General features: G+C 34.7%; 1 protein-coding gene across 2 annotated transcripts in view; it reads left to right on the top strand.

The window, feature by feature from the left end:
* Positions 1 to 18667, top strand: part of LOC129239984 (G protein-activated inward rectifier potassium channel 3) — a 104861-nt gene that overhangs the window by 56221 nt on the left and 29973 nt on the right. The gene's annotated exons all lie outside the window — the stretch shown is intronic.

The raw sequence follows: 18667 nt of genomic DNA on the forward strand, positions 1-18667 counted from the left end.
ATTTCATAGAAAATAATTTTTTATTAATAACCATAATATTAAAATACCCGGCATCCGTTGCTATGCCTCGTTTAGTAAAATGAAAACAACCAATCAGAAAAGTATCAAGCAAAAGTATTTTTATTAATTTTCTATCTCAAACCGTTTTTGAATTTTGCATTTGGGTCATAGTTGAACAGCTTATGCGGATTATGAAGTCTACAGTGTGTTATAAATAGTGGGAAATAGGAAAAACTAAGATTTTTTAGATTAAATTTAAGCGAATATTCGATTATTAGTGACGAATGAGAGTGTTGGCGCGGCTTGGGGGTTGTGAAAAGGGAGTTCCATCATAAAAACATGCCTATAACCTTCATTTTGTGAAAATATGAATGTATAAAAATTTTGTACGTCATTTGGTGTTGTCGTTTCGTAGTGATGCGCGAACAACGTACAGACATTCACCTTTATAGTATAGATAAAATTATTTAACCATAGCAGGTTTTGCTTTTTATATTCATTATTTTTTGATACTCCACATCAAATTTATATATTTTATTATTTTAATTTCATAAAATTATGCATTTTTAAGACTAAAAAAGATGAATGACTTAAATAGTATTGCATTGCAACTCAGCTATTTACTGATTGACAGTCACAATTTAAGTAAGTCGATTTAAGTGATTTTGTGAAAAATCCACGAATTAGCATCCCTGAGCTATTTTTGCGCGCCTGCATTTGTGCATGGCTATTTTGCGGCTTGTTGATAACCATGCGTAAACATTTAGCTGGCCATATGAGCAGCACTTCATAAGAGCTGATGTGCGTTTATGTGCATGTATGCATGTAAGTTTGAATGCCCATACCTACTACATATGCACATATAAAAATATGAGCTTTTCGGTATATGCATGATTTTATCTACTTATAAAAACACAAAATTGGTTTTCTTAAATTCCAGTTGCTCTGGAATTGTGCTTGTGGTTTCGCAGTAGATTGGCGGTGAGTGGTGTCTTTCACCGATAAAGCAGCGCACTTTAATACGTCAGAACATCAAAGCCAATAATGCCACTGAATGGTGCACTTACTTTTATCGAACACATTTCTTAATAGAACTTAAAATTTCTTCACATCTTTTATAACTAATTGATTTGCGGAAATGAAAACTCCATAAAAACTCTATAATTTGATTGCGCCTAAAAGACGCCAATTTCGTTACCCCTCGTTGCTGTTATTTGCATAGAGCGTAAGGTGCTTAGAAATATTGCGTAAATAGCAGTACTCCTCCGAAATTACGGAATGTTAAGAAAATAATGTGAAATAAGCATGGAGGTAATCGCAGTAAAAACAGTGCGAATATTCTACAGGCAAAGATGCTGTGAGAGGAGGGCACTAAAACACGCAAATTTTGTTATCTCTCTTTGTTGTTACAGGTATAGAGCGTAAGGCATCTCGAAATGTTGCGTAAATGGCAGTATTCGTCCAAATATACAGAATGCTAACTAAGCTACAGCAACTAAACTAATCTGCATTGCCCAATTTCAGAATTCTAAGGAATTGGAAGGAAAGTATTGCTAAGAAAAATCCATCAAACGTAAATACGTCATTACGCCTGATTATTATTCATATGTATGCAAGTTCAAATAAAACCAATATTTTCTTAGTATATCCATGAAAAAAATTTACGAGCATCTGAATGCTCAAACACAGCTGAGTAAAGACAAATGCCTTCGCAAGGAGAAGAGAGAAGAAAATTTCAATTATTAAAGGTGCAAAAATAGATTTAAATAACATAAAATAAGTCAGAAAAGAAAAGTGGATTTAATTGTTTAATTGTTGAAAAGACAAAGACAAAAAAATTAAAAGCAAACATCTCAAATGAATTTGAGTGAAGCGAAAGGTAAGGTTAAATACTTGCAAAAGTAACTTTTTAGAGCAAAATTTTTGGGTAAGGATTTTGAGTAGGTATAATTTTTATAATGATGGCAATTCTTCGTCGAATCGATGACACGAATTTTTAAGATTTTCGAAAAAGTCAGAATTTACTTTTCATCGGAAGCATTGCACATCGAATTAAGATTGGCATCGATGTGCCTCAGGGTATTTTTTGTTTTTCGGGATAACGTTCGTGAAAAGGAAACTCTCACGAGTATGAAATGAGTATGCACGACTTGTAGCTTTACAACTACATCTACGTACTAAATAGTGGAGTGGTGCACTATCTATCACTCTCTCCGCGGAAATGCCAAAAAGGTATTACCCCATGGGACGGGTTGGCCCATAGACAGCCAGTTATTTTTGATTCCTTAAATCATTATGAAAATACATATTTTGCATGAGCGCAGATTCCCTTCGACTTATCAGCTGATTTTGGCATAAAATCTACAATATTTTCTCCGATGTTATGGGCTCCGGAAGCATAAGGTGGGTATTGGAACAAGGTGTGATGAACATTTTCTTCCTTCTCTGTGGAGATTGGGCAGTTTGAGGAACTTTCATGGCCAAATCCATGGAAGTATTTTTGAAATATCACGTGCCCTGAAAGGAATTGAGTTGAGTGGTAGCTTGACCCGAACTTGTGGGCCTTGGGGTATGAAAAATAACAAATGCCTTTTAGGGTTGAGCTAAAACGTAGTGAAAAGTAATAGCTGAAGTTAGCTCAAATAACTAATGGCGGTATACATACAACCCGTTGAAGTATAGCTCATTATTTAATAAAAACCGTATAAAGCCAAATTTAAACTTGTGTACAAAAACTACAAAAATTCCACAAATTTTGTATCACAATTCCACGGTTTTTAATTGGAATTTCCAGAAAAATTTTTAGTATGCAGTTTTGTAGGTTATTCTGTGATAGTATAAAGAAGGGCAGGTAAGAATTTCAGCCACCTTTTCAACGGTCTTCATGTGCTGCCTTCATAACTTCAGTTTTTTGGTAGATTAAGCATTAAACTCATGTGCAAAATTTGCATGAAATCGAAAAGCGTGTTGCAGAAAATCACCATTTTTTGTTACGTTTAATTTAAATATTTAATAAAAAATTTAACTTTAAAAAATTCGATCTTAAAGTTCCAAAAATTCTAGAACAAAAACGACAAAGAAATACTTAGTCTAATTCCCACTTCGTGTACACCTTATCTTAATAGACCCGCAAAGAAATGCTATATTATGTTAAAAAATGTATATGGAATAATTGCAATTATTTTTTTAGCTCTTTTTCCAATTAGCTTTAATGTTATTTAGCTATTAATATGAACAATTATCTAATTTCTTGCCCAGCTGTGACACAGATTTTCGCCCACATGCAGAAAAATCTCCACAAGTAGGTATGTGTGAGTATGTGTGCACACTCAGTTTTCTGTCATAAAGAGTTCATTGAAACGAGAGCGAAAAAGTTTAATTAAAGCACATTTTATTATATTTATTAAGCAAAGTGTTATTTTTTTTTTATTTTTTTAGTTTCTATTTACAGAAGTCATTGTTGGGAAATATTTTGTCTAATATTTGAAAGCAATTGATCACAAATGAAAATGAGCAAATTTTGAACAAAATGAGGATTAGACGACCATAAATCTTTAATTATGGTATCAATCTTTTTTTCTACTGTTTTGTCTAATATATAATGAACTGTTTCATTAATTTCTGTAATGCGGATACAAAGCTTGACTGGCTCGTTAAATTATATGAAGCTAATAGCAAAGATTGATAAGTACAGGTCCACGGAGTTCCCTCTTCTTCCTTTGCTATCACCAGCTGGTACCGCATCGAGTACTTTCAGAAGCGGTGCGTTTGTATCCTTTCGGACGACATGACCCAGCCAACGAAGCCGCTGGATCTTTCTTCGCTGTGCTATGTCTATGTCGTCGTAAAGCTCATACAGCTCTTCATGCCATCGCCTGCGATATTCGCCGTTGCCTACGTGCAAAGGTTGAAAAATATTTCGCAGAATCTCTCAAACACTCCAAGGGACGCGCCTCATGGGATGTTCTCATCGTCCAAGCTTCTGCGCCATACGTTAGGACGGTCGTGATGTGAGTCTTGTAGAGTGTTAGTTTTGTTCGTCGAGAGAGGACTTTACTACTCATTTGCCTACTTAGTCCAAAGTAGCATTTGTTGGCAAGAGAGATTCTACGTTGGATTTCCAGGCTTATATTTTTATCGGTGTTAATGCTGGTTCCTACATAAATCAACGAAGTCTCTTACAACCTCGTAATCATAACTTTGACGTGGGTGCCGATACACGAGTGTGCCGTCTGTTTGTTTGATGACAGGAGGTACTTCGTTTTGCCCTCCTCGTTCACCAACAGACCCATTCGCTTTGCTTCTTTATCATCTTTTCACTATTCGCAATAATCAGTCATCAAACTTGCAGCCTGTACTATAGACAAGCTTTAGTTGACCAATTTAGTTGCTTATACAACAAGTACATAAAAGTCTCAATATTTCTCAGCAACTAAAATATGACGTAATTTCTTTCTCCAAAGCAATAAATTATGCACAGCCTTAGATTATTTTAATTTGAAGTCACCTTATTTATGAAGAAAGTGCTAGAAGTATTCTTTTATTTCTAAATGCATAAGCACGCGCATGCACGAGTATTGATATGTTTTCTTTTTGATTTATTTTGAGACCGAAAGAAGAATATCTTTACATTTTGCACAGTTGATTCAATATGAATGCAGAGGAGAATATATTTTTATATACATTTCCGCCTGAGTTGCTAAGCGCAGCATATGCATAAAATATAGTACAAAAACATTTATCATTTGTCATGTCAGTGCATACATGCATATGTATGTATGTGTCATATGCAGAAATAGATTTATATATTTTCATATAGCTATAACTATAACTACGTACTATAACTCACCCATAATGCACTCGTGCTAGAAATTGTTGCTAGCAAATTCTTAGACATGTTGCTGAGGCACTGCCTTTGTTGTCGGTGTTGACAACAATCAACATCAACCAACATGACGGGCAAGTGCATGATTGTTTAGCTGTGTATGGGTACCTATGGTATGTATGTACGTGCATAGGTGTGCAAATAATTCATATATATATATATATTTTAATTCTTGCGTACAAAGCGCTCATATGTATATACATTGGTATGTATGTATGTGTATTAAGCACGCATATTTCTGAACTTGTTTGCTATTGCACCCACTGACGTCAATGGTTTGTAGTTTAGATGCTCATAACATATTTATGCAGATAGAATTCAGTCCACTATATGAATATGTATGTATGTATGTATGGATGCATGATGCTGTTAGTGTAATCAAAAAATGTGGTTTGATCTATTTCATTTATCTGCAACATTTTCAGCTGACTATTTTCTTTCTTTGGAAAATTTACGTCATTCATTTGCGAATTTAATATTCGATCAACGTCATGAAATGATATACATATATACCTGCAAGGGCATTCAAACATACCCGCAAAAGCACTAATACATACATAAGTCATTGGTAGAAACATTTCCAATTCCTGATTGATATCAGCATTAAGTGCTGCAGTGGCTATTAAAAACGGTATCGGTTATCTGATTCATCAAATGCATGCAGACTGTAGAGAAATATAATTTATCTCAAGTGCTTTTTGGGTGATATGGAAATTTTGCGTTCCCTATTTATAAGCAATCGCTGCAAACTCATCAACCCTGTGCTTTAGATTAAATTGGCAGTATCAAGGAAATCAGCACCCGTTGGCTATTAGCTTTTCGAAAAACTTTTCCATGAATAAAACATTTAAAAGAACTTACTAAATTAAAAAAAAAATATTACAAGGCCAACCGCCTCTTAAGTGCATACCATAACCTTCAAAAATACGGAATTTTAACAATACTCTGCATTCTCATCAAATATCCTATAAAATCCTTACTTCGAAAATCAAGCAGAACCCCAATTTAGCACCAATCACATTTTTCCATCAAATTTCCTGGAAAATTCTTACGTTGAGAATCAAATTGGAGCCAAATTCTAACTGGAGCCCAATTTAATAGCATAGACTTTTTCATCAAATTTCCTGGAAAAATCTTTCTTCAAAAATCAGACCAAACTCAAATTTAACAGCATTCTACCATTTTCATCGAATTTCCTAGGAAAATCTCATTTCGAAATCAAATTGCACCCAAATTAACAGCAATCTGCCTTTTTAACCAAATTTCATGGAAAATTCTTACTTCGAAAATCAATCTGAACCCAAATTTAGCACCAATCGCATTTTTCCATCAAATTTCCTGGAAAATTCTTACGTTGAGAATCAAATTGGAGCCAAATTCTAACTGGAGCCCAATTTAATAGCATAGCCTTTTTCATCACATTTCCTTGAAAAATCTTACTTCAAAAATCAGACCAAACTCAAATTTAACAGCATTCTACCTTTTTCATCGAATTTCCTAGGAAAATCTCATTTCGAAATCAAATTGCACCCAAATTAACAGCAATCTGCCTTTTTAACCAAATTTCATGGAAAATTCTTACTTCGAAAATCAATCTGAACCCAAATTTAGCACCAATCGCATTTTTCCATCAAATTTCATGGAAAACTCTTACGTTGAGAATTAAATTGGAGCCAAATTCTAACTGGAGCCAAATTTAATAGCAGTTTGCCTTTCTCATCACATTTCCTTGAAAAATCTTACTTCAAAAATCAGACCAAACTCAAATTTAACAGCATTCTACCTTTTTCATCGAATTTCCTAGGAAAATCTCATTTCGAAATCAAATTGCACCCAAATTAACAGCAATCTGCCTTTTTAACCAAATTTCATGGAAAATTCTTACTTCGAAAATCAATCTGAACCCAAATTTAGCACCAATCGCATTTTTCCATCAAATTTCCTGGAAAATTCTTACGTTGAGAATCAAATTGGAGCCAAATTCTAACTGGAGCCAAATTTAATAGCAGTTTGCCTTTCTCATCACATTTCCTTGAAAAATCTTACTTCAAAAATCAGACCAAACTCAAATTTAACAGCATTCTACTTTTTTCATCGAATTTCCTAGGAAAATCTCATTTCGAAATCAAATTGCACCCAAATTAACAGCAATCTGCCTTTTTAACCAAATTTCATGGAAAATTCTTACTTCGAAAATCAATCTGAACCCAAATTTAGCACCAATCGCATTTTTCCATCAAATTTCATGGAAAATTCTTACGTTGAGAATCAAATTGGAGCCAAATTCTAACTGGAGCCAAATTTAATAGCATAGCCTTTTTCATCACATTTCCTTGAAAAATCTTACTTCAAAAATCAGACCAAACTCAAATTTAACAGCATTCTACCTTTTTCATCGAATTTTCTAGGAAAATCTCATTTCGAAATCAAATTGCACCCAAATTAACAGCAATCTGCCTTTTTAACCAAATTTCCTAGGAAATTCTTACTTCGAAAATCAAGCAGAATCAAAATTTAATAACAAGCTGCCTTTTTTCAAAACTTCTTAGAAAATTCTTACGTCGGAAATCAAACCGGGCATATTTTTGTGATTTGGCATTTTTCTTTTGAAGTTTTCAAACTTGATTTTTACCTAAAAAAAATTATTAAAATCGCTGGCATTTGAATTACTTAATGTATATTAAAAAAGTCACAGAAGGCTCTGTTACCAATTACTTAAGTGTTTTTTAGCAAAATTAATAAACTTAGGCACGAGATATTTTTAAAACTTCGAAATAAATGCACTAATTGAAAAAATCAAATTGAAAATTTTTTATTCCAAAATGTTGATTGGAAACACTTTAATGCACCAAAATATATGAAAAAATTAGAAGGCGATACGAAAGGCAAAATGGCGCGATAACCGCTTATGCGATTTTGGCCGAGTTTAACAAAGTGCGCCAGTCGTTTCTTTTTCGTGCTAACCGGCGCCGGTTGGACACAACAAGTGAAGCCAAGTCTTTCTCCCTTGATCTTTCTTTCAGGCCCCTTGAGGAGGCCTTCCTCTGCCTCTGCTACCTCTAGCTGGTACCGCATTGAGTACTTTCAGAGCCGGAGCGTTTGTATCCACTCGGACAACATGACCCAGCCAACGTAGCCGCTGGCTATGTCGTGGTAAAGCTCATACAGCTCATCGTTCCATCGCCTGCGGTATTCCCCGTCACCAAAGTGCAAAGGTCCAAAAATCTTCCTCAGAATCTTTCTCTCGAACACTCCAAGCGTCGCTTCATCGGATGTTGTCATCGTCCACGCTTCTGCGCCAAACGTTAGAGGGGGTATGATGAGAGGCGATGTGGCTTATTACAATAAATAATACAGAGTAATGAAGTCACATTTGATGAATTCACATTACGAAAGCAATTGGCTTTTAATCACAATTGCGTGTGCAATTTAAACCAGCTGCCATGATTTTGAACTAGCATCAATACTCGTAAAGCAAATAAATATTTTACAGATAATTGATGAAATTTGAAAGCAAACTGAATATTAGAAAAAAATACTTAACTATTTATATACTTATAAAGGAATGTATGGTGTTGGTGTTGATCCCAAAATTTCGGGATGTTTTTAGTGTACGCCCGCTATTTCGGGATTTATCCTGGAACACAACTTCGTTAAAATAAGTAAAAACTTATTCAATTAAAAAAAGTTGCTATGAAAATTTGAAGCATTTTAACTTACCAGGTTAAAATATGAAACAAACTAACGGGCCAATTAAAGATAAGCAGGTTTAAAAAGTTATATTATCTGTTTAGTTCAAATTAACACAAACAGACAATTCGAAAGAATGCAGCTAGTAGAAAGATTAAAAAAAATTTTAAATTCCATTTAATTAAGTTCCGATTTAGGTACATTCGCTAGATGAAAGTACAAAGCAAAAATTGTAGCATACAAGATTTCGCAGATTGAAGTGGGAGAAAGGCGCAACTTTTCTGTGGTGTAGTTGTAGATGACTGTGCGTGTGAACTAAGAAGCGAGTGACAAAAATGCGAAGATTTCTGAACAAAAATTAAAAGTTAGGTTAGATTAGTGAAAACAAGGAAAACGCACCGAACAATTTGTGCATGACCCAAAAGTCATATTTATGTAAATAAAAGAACAACAGCATGATCATTTATGTAAAAAAAAATTGCTTTTCAATATTTTTTAAATTTCTCCTTTGGCTAACACCCCTAAAACGAGCATAAAATAACATAATGTTGCATACTTATATTTATTTTATGAAGGACAAAATAGAAAAAAATTGTAGTTTTAAGTAATGCGAACGTTCTTTCCTTTATTCCTTTACGCAAAGTGTAACGGGATTCATATCAACTTATTCCGGAATTTGAATAAGAGTTTACTCCAATTATTATATTTCTTTGAGAAAAAAAATATATATATATAAGATATATCGGGTTGGCAACTAAGTAATTGGGGATTTATTCTAGAAAATCAAAGACAATTTCTTCATGGAACTAAATAACTTTATTCTATAATATATTGCCCATTTTGATCTTGACTTTGGACCTTTTGCCATCTTTCAGGCAGCATCATAATCCCACGTTCATAAAACTTTTGGTTTTTATTAGCAAAAAACTGAATCAGGTACGATTTGACAGCATTATCATTATTGAAATTTTTACCATTCAAGGAGTTTTGTAAAGATCGAAACAAAAAGTAATCAGATGGTGCAAGGTCAGGACTGTATGGTGCATGTGGCAAAGCATCCCAACCAAGCTCCAATAATTTTTGCCGAGTGACCAAAGATGTGTGCGACCTAGCATTGTCATGATGGAATACAATACTTTTTCGATGTGTCAATTCGAGCCGCTTTTCTTCAACTGCATTGTTTAATTTCGTTAGTTGTTCAATGTAGGCATCATAATTGATCGTTCGGTTGGGTGGTACGAGTTCAAACTAGACAATTCCTTTGTAATCTCACCAAACTGAAACAAAATCTTCTTTTGATGAAAAGCAGCTTTTCATGTTGTTTGAGTTGGTTCACCTGACCTGCTCCACGATCTTTTCCGTTTGATATTGTTGTGAAAAACCCATTTTTCACTGCCAGTTATCAGTCGTTTTAAAAATGAATCATTTTCATTACGTTTCTCTAGCAAATCGCAGCTGTTAATGCGTTGCGTTAAATGCGTGACTTTTAGTTCGTGAGGAACCCATCGAGTGATGAACGCATTAAGTGATTTTCAATGCATGTATGTGATACATGAAGCTTCTCTGCAATCTTACGTGTTGTAGTGTGACGATTCGAGTTGATTATTGCTTTGATTAGGGCTTCATCAACTTCAAATGGACGACCAGAGCGTTTTTCATCTTTGAGTGAAAAATCACCAGAACAAAATTTGGCAAACCAATTTTGACATTGCCGTTATTTTAACCGCAATTACCTAGTTGCCAACCCAATTTATATATAAATTATCCCGTCGTTGACATCAGCTAATCTCGGGATTTTGGGGACTAAAACACAACGACAGCCAGGCATGAAGATTGGCATGCCTAGTATGCTTCAATTGCATACTTTTGCTATTATAAGCAATGAAAAAATGAAATCCGCATTAGCAAAAACCTAATAACGCGCAATTAACAGCTATTCATGACATCTGTATGTAATTAAATATGACAACACTATCAGAACGGCTTACAGGGGCTGTCGTCAAGCTCGGTTTTGCACACACACAAACTTACACAATGCCACTTAAATGCGCGGCTGTCGTCAAGCTGAGCTGCTTACTATATAACTGAAAAGCTTAGCAATAAAACATAACACCCTACAACAACATAAAGGCACTGGCGCACTCGTAAGCAGGTATAAAAATATGAACAAATGTTGAATTTATGTCTTTGCTGTGAAGTGCAGACAAGTATAAGGTGGGGCGAGGAGTTCGCTAAGCGCATCTTCGCTACAATGTTGATATAAATAAACACATTTATGCTTCGCCGAGATAATATTTATATGCAAGCAGGAATAAAAAACTTATTTTTTTGCTGCTACGCGTGCCAAACGAACTCTTCCGCTTACTCACCGTTTTGGATGCCTAGTATTGCTACTGTACCTAAGTGCCTTTAGTTGTAAGGCATATGAATTATTTTATGCATTATTTGCTAATTAGAAACGATGAAGTCAGAAATGAAGAGACTTCGTTTTTCTAGGAACCAGCATTAACACCGATAACAATGTCAGCCTTGAAATCCAATGTAAAATCTCTCTTGCCAACAAGTGGCACTTTGGACTGAATAGGTAATTCAGTAGTAAATCCCCCTCCCGACGAACAAAACTTACACTCTACAAGACTCTCATCATGCCCGTCCTAACGTATGGCGCAGAAGCTTGGTCGATGATAACAGCCGGTGAGGCGTCACTTGGAGTGTTTGAGAGAAAGATTCTGCAAACGATCTTGGGACCTTTGCACGTTGGCGACGGTGAGTATCGCAAGCGATGAAATGAAGAGCTGTATGAGCTTTACGAGGACATATGGTAGACACAGCGCAGCGAATAAAGATCCAGCGGTTTCGTAATTTCGTCTAAATGACCACTCTGAAAGTATTCGATGTTCTGCCAGCTGGCGGTAGCAGATGAGGAGGAAGGCGTCCTCTGTGTTGGAAAGATCAGGTGGAGAAGAACTTGGCTTTATTTGGTGTGCCCAACTGGCGCTAGTTAGCACTAGAAAGAAGTGACTGGCGCGTTTTTTAAGCTCGTCCAAAATCGCGTAAGGGCTTATCGCGCCAATCAAGAAAAAGGAAATAGCGCTAATGTGGTTTAGACACCTTAGAAGTTTTCAGTGATGTAAAATTGATTCAATTTATAGGAGATACTTATTAAAGAGTAAGGTTAGGACAGGTTACGGTCGCTGCCACTCTCCATGCAGACCTATCTCGTTTGAACTTAAGTTTCCGCCTCCGATTCCTAATGTGGTGGAGACACTTTGTCGTGTCCGTGCTAACAATATTCTGCTAGGAAGTTTACATTGCCCAGAAACTGAAAACTTTGTTAAAACAAACAACATAACAACACAACTATGAAAGTAAGATTCTTATAGAGGCTACATGCAGCTTAGCAAACTCCTATAAGGAGGAGATCAAATCTTTTGGGTGTGTAGGTAACATTTCTCTGATCTGGGTTCCAGGACATAGGAACATAGAGGGAAATGAAATTGCTGATGAGCTTGCCAGGAAGGGGACTGAATTGGCCTCAGACACCTTCTACCCGGGCATCGGCTTCCCCCTGATAGTTGCTAAGGAGAGCTGCACAAATTATTTCTCAGGAAAGCGCAGAAAAGATGGAGCTCCATTTCTTCATGTGCTATTTCGATAATCCTTTGGTCCCAATACGACCTACGTAGGACTCAAAATCGTAGCTGTGTTTACCGGTCACTGGACGACATTTAACCCCCATTGCAGAAGTTGTAGGGACCTTTTAGAGAAGGAGACTGTTGAGTACTTTCTCTGTAAATGTCCGCGTTTGGCAGCTAGACGATTACGATCACTGGGTGCTTCTTTCTTCGACAGCCTGGAGCAGTGCGCCAACCGAAATCCCATCAATCTTCTCCTTTATATCAACTGCTTTGGCTGGCTGTAGATATCTGCCTGTTGGAGGTCGCATAATGGTATAAAAATGGCGCTTTAGTGATACTTGAAGAGTGCCAGACTGTGCTACCTACCACATGCAGAACCTCGAACCAATCACTGTAATTATTTATTTTACACTTGTAATTCTCAATTTTTGCTTCTTAACTAGTTTGATCATAAGGGTCAGAGGGTTTTTGTTTTTTGAGGAAAAAATTAAAGTACAGTTCCTATTGCCTTATTTCATATTTAAAAAAATGTTGTGTGTCATTAAAGAAGCGATCTTTTCTATGCCATTGCGATTCACTCCGTACTGAAATTTGCTTGAAAAAACCCTGATATCTACTATATTCTTATGGTTATTTCAGGGGTATTCTATAGGTATTCTATAGGGTAATCCATAGTCAAAATTAATTTCAATAAAAAAAAGTGCCACAAATGAAAGAGACATTTTTTCATTAAAAATAATATTAATAAAAAAAGAAGGAAACAAATTGAAAAAAAAACATTTTCTAAAAATGTATTTTATTTTGAGTAATCAGGCGTCCACAAATAGTCAAAATCACACGCTGTCTGCCCACTGTCAGATTAATTGCATACTCACAAATACATAATCACGCATAACTACATATGTAGTTATGTATGCATGCACGCACAACATTCCAGGCCAATTATGCCATTTGGCCATTCATGTGAATTTATTTTTATTCACTTCGTTGGCAATAAACAGCTACCGGTTCATAGTTATTTTGTTTACTACATAAAGTAAATAGAATATGGTAAGACAACTAAATCATCGTTACCACCTAAAATGGTGCACTTGAAAATAATAAATGCTTGCAGCGAAAAAAGGAAGCGAAAAGCGAGTACCCTGCAGGGAAAACCTGAGCGAGCATAATTCAAGTTTTATTTAGCACACCGCTGTTTGTCTCTAATTACTTTTTCGTTTTCGTTAAATAATACAGCACAGATGATCCCCTTTAATAAGTCACAATTTAATTTTTGAAAATTAAAAAAAAATTAAAAAAAAAAATTTTAAATTAAAAATCAAATATTTTTGGTTTATTTTGGGCTTATTCGGAAGAACAAATATTCCCATTTTTTATGAAATACGATTTCATTCACGAGTTTATCTCGAATGGCTTCCAGTGGCTCATTTTGTTATTACAGTTTTCCAAGGAACTTGTGACGATTTCTGGCTCTATTCCATGAATGGCTTTAAAAGCCTTAATCGTTTATGGATTGTTTATATAACATTCGGTTATTCAAGTCACTCCACCGAAAAAGATCCAGCCGTGTCAAATCGCAGCTCTGAAGCGGCCATTTGACATCGCCGAAACGGCTGATAACCCGATTACCAAACTTGGCGCCCAAAAGATCGTTTGTAGCTTGAGCTGTGTGGCATAACCCATCATCCTACTAAAACGAAATATCGTTCGAGTCCATGTCTTCAATTGTCAGCCACAAAAATTGTTTATCATACCTCTGTAGAGCTCAGCGTTGACCATACTGGCGTTTCTAGCAGCATTTTCAAAGGTAAATGGCCCAATTATGCCAACACTCAAAAATCAGCTCTACACTGTGACTTTCTGAGAATGCAGTGGCTTCTCGAAGATTAAATGCGGGTTTATCGATCCCCAGATGCAGCAGGTTTTGTTTGTTAACACAGCCGCCGAATTGAAATTGCGCTTCACCGTAAAATACGATCTTGACACTTTTTAATAAACTCCCTATTTGTATGAACTCAACAGAGGCTTTGAATATAAGTTGGTAATATTTTCCAGCCTTTCTCAGCTATTCATTTGAAAATGGATGATAAATTGCCAGGTTTGGCCAATCTGCTATGATGAGGAACAAAATTGTCGAGCAACTTCGGCTGCCATGTCACTGGGTACTCGGTCGCCGCATTCTGCTCGCTCATTTCACACGTATTCACACACTTGCCCAATCAGTCCTTGTTCAGATGGCAACAAAGCAATGAGAGCGGAGGTTGGGTTGAATTTTTTCGTTCATTACCAACACAATCTCAAATTTTTCGTAAACAAACCAAACTATGACCACGGTGACGTAGATTCGCTGAGGACCGGTCAACGGTCTGATCTTGGCCAAACCTTCCGAATTTTTTCCATGATGGATGCTTATGGTTACAAAAAAAAAACTTCGGCATATAATCTGTATATCATTTTATAGATCGTTTTATACTCTCTCAAATCTTTGGCAGTGTAAATGCTCTTCAAAGATAAGGTGAAGTGATGTTGTATCTGAACAGTTGTACAACACCCTCGTCCCTGGAATGACAGTAAATGTGTCTTGATGAGTTCGCTACACCAGAAACAGCTGATCTGCCATACAAAAATTGGCTGCATGTGAAACTAAATAGGTGCAATTGGTCGGAAAATATACGCCGGGCATAAAATCTATCAGCGTAAAATCTTACAGATAGATTTTTATCTCTATCGATTTTAGTATAATTTTAGTTCGGAACATCGAAAAATATGAGCAGAATTAGAGAAGTGGCACTTCATTCAGCATCGTCATTAAATTTCACAGTTGCCTTCAGGGAAAATCTATGGTCCCCAATTCACTAGAATCACATTAGTTGAGCACTATGAGTAGATTTCTCTGCGGGGCCTGTACAATAAATATATGTAAGTTATCAACGAACCTTTTTATTGGCTTGCGCCACATGTTTCATTTCACGATATTAAATTATGACTCAAGTGATTGATGATTTATTTTGATTTTGTTAATCGTAAATTACTTTGAGAAAGTGAATTTCTTAATTACGTCAGCGCGATAGATGGTTTCAAGAAAGAGGAAAAAATAATGGCTTATTTAATAATTTTTTATTTGAAAGTTTTATTTTTTTATTCATTTTTTTCTAATTAAAATTGAAAGATTTAATTGTGGTCAGCTTTTATCGTTATACTTTTTGATTAAAAATGTTAATGAAAATGTGATTAAAAATCAATTTCTTAAGCAGGGCCAAGTCATATTTTGATTTTTAATTTACTTGGTCTCTAAATTGGCAAATTTTCTTACATATCTTATATATCTACACCTGTGTTCACAATTATAGCAGCGTGATATTACAGAAAGTATTCAAAATTAATTTTTAGCTTTTGATTTCTTTTTAGTTTTTATTAAAATTGTTAATTTTATTTATTTGATTTTTTTTTATAAAATTTTTTGTTTTTGTATTTTTCATTTAATTTTTTTATAAAATTTTTACTTTTATTTTCTTATTTTTATAAAAATATAGTTAGTACTACAACAAACGTAATATAGCTAAATTTTTCAAGTGTAGCACAACTTTTAAAGAATCCAAAAAATTCTCATAAAAATCTCAAAATTTTTTCAGAATTTTTAGAGTGCAAGTTTCAGGTATTTCATTTTCCCAATTACAGAAGCGCGATATATTACAAAGTTTTGACTATTTATACATTTTCTTTAGTTTTTATTAACTTTTTGAATTTTTTTATTAAATAATTTTAATTTATTCTTTCTTTTTATTTAAACAAAAATTTTTTTGTTTTTTTTATAAAATTTATTATTTTGAGTTTTTTCTTTAATTTTTTAATATTAATATATATAATTTTTATTTTTATTTTCTTATTTTTATAAAAACATAGTTAATACTGCACCAAAGTCCACATAGCTAAAATTTTCACGCTTTGTGTAACGTCTTAAAAATGCAACAAATGTTCATGAAAATCTCAAACTTTTTTCAGAATTTTTAGAGTGCAAGTTTCAGGTATTTCAATTTCCCAATTGAAGCAGTGCGATATGTTACAAAGTTTTAATTTTTTTTGTTTGTTTGGTAATTTTTTTTTGTAGTTTTACTTTTTTTTATTTATTTACATTTACTTTTTATTTGTTCTCATTTAATATTTTATTGTTTGTTCCTTTTCATTTAATTTTTTATTTTTCTGCAAAGTTTTAAAAATCCGAAAATTTTTTATAAAAATCTGAAACTTTTTTCAGAATTTTTAAAGCGCAAGTTTTAGGTATTTCAAAACCCGCTGATCTTTGATAATTTTTTTCTTGCGCTGTTGTGCATATTCTTCCATATAACGAATGCTCGAAATTTGTTTTATGTGAAGAAAATACGGAAGACAGCCAACAACAAAACAAAAATTAAAAAAAAAAAATTGTGAAAAATCAGCGTGACGTTTGAGCCACTTCAAACTTGCGTTCTGCATACCCAGAATTCGGTTTAAAGATTCTGATTGAAAAACTTTAAATTCTGATGAAAGTTTGTTGAATCTTTTTGAAGTCGACGCCTAGATGGACGAGCGAAAATGGAGAGTAAAATTTTAAAGGCATGCAACGTTTTGAGCATTTTTGTTCCGCGAGAGAGAAAAGAAATATAACGTAGAGGAAAAGGAGAGAGAAAGCTATATTATTATATATATATATTATATATAGTATATCTTAGATACGCTTGAGGCTATTTTTCCTGAGTTTTTCCTTGTGATTGCTTATTTTTAGAGAGAAATAACACTGCCTACTTTTTGGCGCTTGTTTGTTGGTGCAATCTTGTAGGTAATATGTTTTTGGTGCCAACTTTTTGGCGTTGTATTTCCTTGGTGCCTACTGTTTGGGGCGTTGTTTGGTCTCAATTTTTGTGGCGTTTTTTGGTGCCTACTTTTTGGCGCTTATTTCCGTTTCCTGGCTAGTACTTGTGCATACTCGTATAAAGTGCTATCCATTCCGGCGTCGGATTTATTGGTATTGCCTTGCGGTAATTTGTGCCGTTGCTGCGCTCCTGGAATCGCTGCGTTTGTGCGGGTGATAAACGCTCGGAGTAGTGCGCGTTGGTGCCACGGTTTGTGTCCGACGTTTACCTACACCGGTCGACCCTTCTCGGTTTTTTGTAAATTTTGTCTATTTGTATTCTCTGGAAATGCTGTGAATTTATTTAAATCTATATTCTTTCTCTCTCTCTCTCATTCTCTCTCGGGTCTCTCCCTCTTTCTTTGTCTGCCTTGAAACTTTCACTTCTGTTATGTGTACTACGCTACACGCATTTTTGTTTTTTGTTTTTTTTTTTAATTTGAATGAAGTTTCACACTTTGATGTATTTGGTTTTTCTTGTGGTATGAAAAAAGCAAATACAAAAAACTTCAATATTGTGCACCATGTCGGGCTGCTATTGTTGTGAACATAGGTGAATGTATACAAGTACTATATGCCAAACACACATTTACACTAATAGTAGAATTTAAATTTTTTTTGTTTTGTTTATTCCTTATGCTGTATAGAACCAGCTGCTTTTGTTCCTCTAGAATCCCAAAATAGAAACAAAATACCTTCGGACCTGTTTCGAATAACTTCAGCTGCACAAAATTAATAGCGCCTGTAGCTTCAAATATACCGTTAATTGATAATTATTTTTGTGCTTATATTCTTCTATGTTCTTGAATCGGAAATTCTAGTTTTGACTGAATATTTATTGCATTCTCCACGCACCCTCTTCTTGCATCACTTCTCCTATTTTCCCACTCTCCAGCTTAGGTAATTGAGACCTCAATGACCTTGCTTAAGCCTCTACACACAGTACAACAACCCCTTCGGCAGCTTATTGGTTTTGCTATGTACACCATACACACATAATTATCATGTTTTGTTGCCTTGCTTATGTTGTCGCTATGGGCGCCCAAATATGTTTCGAATATGTTTTGGGTACCTGCAGGTATTATTTGTATTAGCATTTGTTTTGTTTTATATTCGCTTTAATACTCTTTCATATTTTCCTATATATTTGTATGTACTCGCATGTGTGTTATACAATATTTCTCGTATTTTGAATTTATAAATAGGTTTTGCTGATTTTTTTTCAGCTTTCTCTGCTGGTACATAAGTACAAAGTGCGCTCTTACACTGGCACGATTCTTTGACGTGCTTTGGTAAAATGCGCACAATTTTTTTTTATCTGAATGTCTTCTTGTCAGCTTTAAACCAATTTGTGATACATTCAGAGCGAATTATACATTTAGATAAATATTTAGTTGCTACGAGCTGACAGTTGAGGTTCACTGATAAGTGTGTTATGAACTAATTAAAAATCGAAACAAAGAATGCTTGACATACAAACAATGAAAAAGGTATTTGAGTGCCGAGGAAATTGCACTTTAGATATTTAGCTTAAATTAAAAACAAACGAAAAAAAAAATGCAAATA

The sequence above is a fragment of the Anastrepha obliqua genome, chromosome 1 (assembly GCF_027943255.1).
Source record: "Anastrepha obliqua isolate idAnaObli1 chromosome 1, idAnaObli1_1.0, whole genome shotgun sequence".
Classification (NCBI taxonomy): domain Eukaryota; kingdom Metazoa; phylum Arthropoda; class Insecta; order Diptera; family Tephritidae; genus Anastrepha; species Anastrepha obliqua.